This window comes from Penaeus japonicus, unplaced genomic scaffold (genome assembly GCF_977035675.1).
Source record: "Penaeus japonicus unplaced genomic scaffold, GWHDUDI00000001_assembly GWHDUDI00000029, whole genome shotgun sequence".
Classification (NCBI taxonomy): Eukaryota; Metazoa; Arthropoda; class Malacostraca; order Decapoda; family Penaeidae; genus Penaeus; species Penaeus japonicus.
In genome coordinates this window covers 18479456-18486604 of record NW_028234431.1, presented here as the reverse complement: position 1 = coordinate 18486604, position 7149 = coordinate 18479456, and positions in this window count along the sequence as shown.

Genomic DNA, 7149 nt, shown 5'->3' with positions numbered 1-7149 from the left:
TCTTTGGCTTCGAATCTTTCTGACCGCCATTTTTTTCTGGATGGAAGGAAAGGGGTGGAGGGACGGAGGGAGAGGGAGAGGGAGAGGGAGGGAGGTAGGAGAGGGGGAGGGGGTTGGGAGGGAATAGGGAAAGGGAAGGGGGAGGGAGGGAAAAGGGGAAGAGGGGGGGAGAGGGGGATGGGGGAGGGAGGGATGGAGAGGGGGATAGAGTTGATGAGAGGGGAGGGGGGAGGGAAGGAGATAGGGATGGGGAGGTGCACAAGGGATGGAAGGAGAGGAAGAGGAGAGAGCGAGAGGGAAATAAAGAAAGAGCTTAGTGGTGAGGGAAGAAGAGAGGAAGGGTAGGTGGGGGGGGTGGGGGTGGAAAAGAGAAGCGGATAAGAGAAGGGATAGGAGAGGGAGGAGGGAGGAGGGGGAATACTGACCTTAATCGGTTCACTGAGATGTTCGGCAATGGCTCACAAGAACCGCTGAGAACGAGAACCAGAAGAAGGAGGAATCAGATCTCGGGGTTTGGCTCTGTCCGCTCGCTCGCCCTGCCGTTTATATTCGTTTTTTTTTCTATTTTTTTCCTTGGGGGTGGAAGTGGGGGTGGGGGAGGGGGTGTTGGTATTGTAGCCCCGTGCTTTAGTCTGGTCTCTCTCTCTCTCTCTGTCTATTTATCTGTCTTCTTCTTTTTTTCTTTCTCTTTGTTTCTTTTTTTTCTCTCCCTTTCCTTCTTTCTCTCTCTTTCTTTCTTTCTCTCTATCTCGCTCTTTCTTTCTCTCTCTTACACTCGTTCTTTCACTTTTTTTTTCTCTCTCTCTCTCTCTCTTTCTCTCTCTCACTTTGTCTCCCTCTCTCTCTCGTTCTTTTTTTTCTCTCTCACTCTTTCTAACTCTCTCTCTCTCTCTCTCTCTCTCTCTCTCTCTCTCTCTCTCTCTCTCTCTCTCTCTCTCTCTCTCTCTCTCTCTCTCTCTCTCTCTCTCTCTCTCTCTCTCACACTCACACACACACACACACACACACACTTTGTATCTCTCTTTCTCTCTCTCTCCCTCTCTCTCTCTCTCCAAAACCTATAATCAGCCCTAGACTAAATAAAACTCATATCATCTAAATTATGTCATATTATCGTGGAAAATTAAGAAATAATGACGTTGCATTTTTATTATTATTATTATTGTTATTATTTGAAATCGGTTTCATATAAATTTTCTTTATTTATTTCTCAATTTCAGGCTTATTTTCCCCTGGTGCTTATTATTCGTTTTCTCTTCTTCCTTTGTTTATTTACCTGTTGATTGATTCTTGATTTTCGTTAAACTTTGGTGCCTTTTCTTCATCTTCTTTTCTTCCTTCGACTTCTTCTTCTCGTTCTTCTTTTTCTTCTTGTGTTTCTTCCTCATCCTCTTATATTTGTTCTTCCGACCGACTTTTTTCTTCTTCCTCTTTCTTTTCGCCTTTTTCTCATTGTTTTTCTTATTCTCATTCTTCCTCTCCTTAAAGATAAAAAACAAAAAAGAAAAAGAAAATTTCAAAATGAAAAGAACGAAAAAGTAAAACACAAAAGGAAACCAAAGAAACGAAAAGGAAAAGGAAAGACAACAAATAAACATGAATAATAACATATGTCGTGATGAGTTGTGTTTGATTGGTACTTCAAGGGATAAAAATGGTGCGGGATTGATATATGAAAGAATGCTTTGCAAAACTGGAAATTGTGTGTATGTGTGTGTGAGTGTATGCGTGTATGTGTGTGTGTGTGCGTGTGTGTGTGTGTTTGTGTAATCATTAACAAGAGAACCATAAAGCTATAGCAAACATGCAATACAGGTAAACAGCAAAAAAAAACACTAATGAACATAAACCGAAGCATATTAAAAAGATATATGATAAATTCATGAATTGAATCACATGTTAACAATATCATATGCAACGTAGAGAATAATAGGAAGGTTTTTAAAGCAAGAAAACTCGCAGGTAATAATGGAAATATTGTCACTATGACGTGGAATTTTATGGTAATGACCGTCAATGATATATATATATATATATATATATATATATATATATATATATATATATATATATATATATATATATATATATAATGATAATGATAAGATGTATGGAAAAAAATAACATAATAAAATTGATAATGGTAATATCAATAGCAAGGATAATGAAAACAATAATTATAATGATAATGATTATGAGGATACAGTTGATGATAATAATGATACCGAGGATAACGTACTATGATAAAGATTATTATGATAATGATAATCATAGTAATAATGATAATTGTTATCATTCTTATAACAATGATGATTATGAAAATGATAATGAGGATAATGATAATGATAATGATGATAATTATAACAATAACAATAACGATAATGATAATGAAGATGATAATGATAAAAATAATGAAAATAATAATGATGATAATGATGATATCATCAATATCATCATAAAGATCATAATAATGATGATAATAATAATAAAAATAATGATGATGATAATGATAATGATAACCATTATAATCATATAATAATTATAATAATGATAACAATAATGATAAGGATAATGAGGATCATGATAATGACAATAATAATAATGGTAATAAGAAAATGATTATCATATCTATAATGCACGCACTTCTCACCCCCTCTTCCCCTCCACCTCCTCCCCCCCTCCCCCTCCCCCTCCTCATTAGCCTGCCTCCCTTATCTGTCTCCCAAGACACTATCAACAGACGCCGTTATCATCCTCTTCCCTAATCCGAATATTGGCCTCATGGATTCCGGAGCATCAGACGCGTGTCGCTGATTAACGAACCGAGGTCGGACGAGGTCGGATGTGGCCCGTTAACTGCCTCTGACATTCATCTCCCTCTTCTCTTTCCCTTCAGCATCCCCCCCCCCCCTGGTAGGCTCTTTCCGTCTCCGTTTATTACGGTTTTCCTCCGTCTTGCATCCCTTTCCCTCTCCTTCCTACATCTTATAAATTTTTGTATTCTCTCCTTCTCTCTTCTTCGCCATATCCTTATTTCTCTTGCTTCGCTTTTCCTTTTCCCCCCTTCATTCCAGACCTCTTTCCATTTCCCTCTACCGCCTTCCCTCTCCCTTTCCATCATTCTCGCTTCCCTTGCATCTCCTCCCCTATTCCTTTCTATTTTCCTTTCCCCCTCGACCCTTCTCTCCCTTTCCTTTAACATGTCTTCCTTTCAGTCAATCTCCCGTCTCACTCTCTTCTTATCTAACCCTTTCCCTCTCCCTTCTTTCATCATTTTCTCCCCCTCTTCATCCTTTCTTTCTTCCCAGCCTTCCCTCTCTTTCTCCACTTTCTCTTTCTCCCTTCCTCTCCCCTTCCCTCTCTCTTCTCTCTCTCCCTTTAACCCTTTCACCCTGCAGTATCCCTATCTGCCCCCCCCCCCTCCCCCCACCTGTAAAACTACCAGGGCGCGACACTGCTGTTTGTTCAATGAGGATTGGCAGGTGTCGAAACTCGCTCCCTGTCGGCGGGAGACGGACAAATGTAATTGTTCTCATTAGCGTCATTATCTGTGTCATTTCCCCTTCCCTCTCTATGGCCTCGCTCCTGCTCACCTCTCTCTCCGAAAGATGCGTAAATAAATAGATAAACATATGCCTGTATACTGTATATATGCGTGTGTGTTATGTGTGTATGCGAACGTTTTCAGATCCATTTTGGTCTCTAGTTCGTCCGAAGAGGAACTCGGGATCGTTTCGAAACGTCACGAGTTTTGTTTCGCTCCTATTGTGGCTGCTTCACTTTATCTGTGTGCACACGTTACAGTGTTTGTGCTCTTATGTGCACAAACAAACACACACACACACACACACACACATATGCATATATATATATATATATATATATATATATATATATATATATATATATATATACACTGTATATATATGGTAAAAAATCCGTTACAAAATAAATTTACTGGAAAACGAGACAACAGTTTTGAAATCCACCTAGATTTCATCTTCAGTTTTCTGCTACGGTAGAGTGTTTTTGCCATTCAGATATATATATATATACATATATATACATATATATATATACATATATATACATATATACATATATTTATATATATATATACACACACACACATATATATATATATATATATATATATATATATATATATATATATATATATATATATATATATATATAACAATCGCAGCTTAGTCAAAATACTCAAATTTGCATGAATGTTCACAAGCATTAAAGCAAACAATATACATAAGCTACTGCGTCGTTAACTGTGATACTTGTTCGTTAAGCCTTAGCGGAGACTGACAGCTGTTGGAAATGTTACACTCGAAACTCCGAACGCATCCGCCAGCCATCGACCCTGCTGTCAAAATACTGCATATGGGGGGATTACAGCCCACATTACCATAGCTATTAACAAGTAGAATTTAAACGCGCTGCAAAAGCCGGTAGATGTTGCAATATATATTCTCCTGCACAGCTGAAATACATTGTCTTTATTAGAATTAGACCAATGACGTCAGAGCCAAGTTCTATAAATATGCAGAGTTTATATTTTGTCATGATTTTCAATGGCTGGCTTTGGGTATGATTAGAGTCATGCACCCACGCGAGAGGGAGAGTCCGAAAATGACGTCATAATGCATTGCAACCGAGAGATATTTTCCTTCTGCTTGAATGTGTTTGGGAAATATATGATAGTGTCAGATTTTGGGTTAAATTAATATAAAAAAGATAATGGAAATATTTTTTAGAAATATATTATAAATTGGGAGAAGGCTGTTATAATCTCTCTCTCTCTGTCTTTCTCTCTTTCTACCTATCTACCTCTCCTCCTCGTTCTCCCAATCAGCCAATCTCTCAATCTCTATATCTTTCTTACTAAATACGCCAGCCAGCCATCGTTCTCGAGAAACAGGGCACATGAGCCGAGAGAGTACAGCAAAAGGCAACCCAACTGAAGTAAAATTCTTTCGCCCAAGCCGATATCTTTTCACCAGAATTTATTACCATCTCCATTTGTGTTTTGTGTTTGCTCATACTGTCCTGTCTTGGTCCCGCTTGTTCATGAGGAAAATAAAGATAAAAATAGGCCAATTTAAGATTTAAGAGAAAAGCGCACAACAGTTTCCTCACAAACGCACAGCCTGGCGCGCACACACACGACTATGCACACACGCCTGACAGCCTACACGCCCACCGATATTCGCGTACACACACGGGCGCGCTTCCATGATTAATTTTGTGTTTGTTAACATGCATTGGCAAATTGACAGGCATAAATAGGTGGAAATTTGGCACATGATAGGAAGGATCTGTATATTGTTTTAATGATGAGTTGGTCTCGTTATTGCAACTAGTTGAAAATGTTGCTAAAATGTTGAAAGCTTTTGAGAGCGCGGGCATACGAGAGCCGGTTGAAAGAGAGCAACAGGAAAGGAAAAGGTGGGAGGGAGGCATGGATAACGTGAGAGAGAGGAGAGAGAGATGGGGGGGAGGGGGGTAGAAAGAGAGAGAAGAATGGAGAAAGAGGAAAAAAAAACAATAATGACGACGGTGATGCTAATGATATTAATATCTATACAGGCGTTTATTATCATAATAGTTGCCATCATCATTATCATTACAATGGCCATGATTATGATCACAACAATGATATGTCCTCCGTTGAGGACACACACACATTAACACACACACAACACCCCCTCCCCCTTCTCCCCACCCCATCCCGTCACCCCCACCCCATCCCACCTCTCACCTCCATCCCATCCCACCCTCTCCCCCACCCCATGCCACCCCTCACCCCCACCCCATCCTACCCCCACCCCTACCCCATACCAACCCCATCCCATCCCACCCCACCCTTCACTCCCACCCCTTCCTCACCCCATCCCCACCCCATCCTAACCCCACCCCACCCCTCACCCCCATCCCACCCTACCCAACCCCTCATCCCCATCTCACCCCATCCCACCCCTCACCCTCATCCCCACCCCATCCCATACCTCACCCTCACCCCCACCCCATCCCAACCCATCCCCCATCCCCATCCCTTCCCACCCTTCACCCTCACCCCATCCCATTCCACCCCCACCTCTCCCTCCCCATTCCATCCCACCCTCTCCCCCACCCCACCCCTCCCTACCCCCCCACCCCACCCCTCACCCCCATCCCACAACCACACGCCGCGAGACAGCCATCCAGCCAGCCAGCCAGCCAGCCGAGAGGAGCGAAACGTCTCCCGCCAGAGGATGCTGCCTAACTGCCTAATGAATTCTAAAGATGCTTGCGTTGTGCCTCCGCCGTCATTACGTATTCGCAGTGACGGTGAACCTGGTATTGGTGGTATCCAAAGGGGTCGTTCCGGCTCTAAATCTCCTTATAGGCGAGTCGTTTCGAGGGAGTGTGTGGTCGTGTGGTTGCTGCTCTCTCGTGTCTGAGGTAGAAGGGAGAAAATTCGGTTGCGTGAGAGAATATTAATGAGGATTTTGGTTGGAGTTAGGTTACGGGTATCAGTTTTTGGTTCTGTTGTTGATATTGATATGAATAATGAGGGGAGTAATAATTATAATTAATTAAATGAGTTAATAATGATAATCAAAATGATAATAACAATAATAGTTGTAATAATAATAATACTAATAATAGTAACATATTTAATGATAATAATGATAACAATAATAATGATAAAGACAATAATATTAAGGATAATGATAATAACAAAATGATAACAATACTGTTAATAACATAAGTTATGATAATAATAGTAACTGTAATACAATTTTAAAGATATCATAGACAATAATAACAGCAATGATACCAGTTTTACTATCATCGTTTTTATCATTATTAAATCATTATTGTCATTCCTATCATCTCTATGATTATCATTAACATCACTATTCATATAATCATTAATAAGGCTACTTTTATCACTCTTGTTGTCATTTATCATTACCCTTATTACTTTTATTATCATTGTTTTCATTTTCATTATCCTTTTTATAACCAATACTGCTATTCAAGTATAATCATGCATGCATTTTATTAACAGATTAAGCATCAACACTAGAGAAAAAAAAACTCTGATCTTTTTTTATTTCGTTTTTTTTTTTTTTCATTTACTTATAT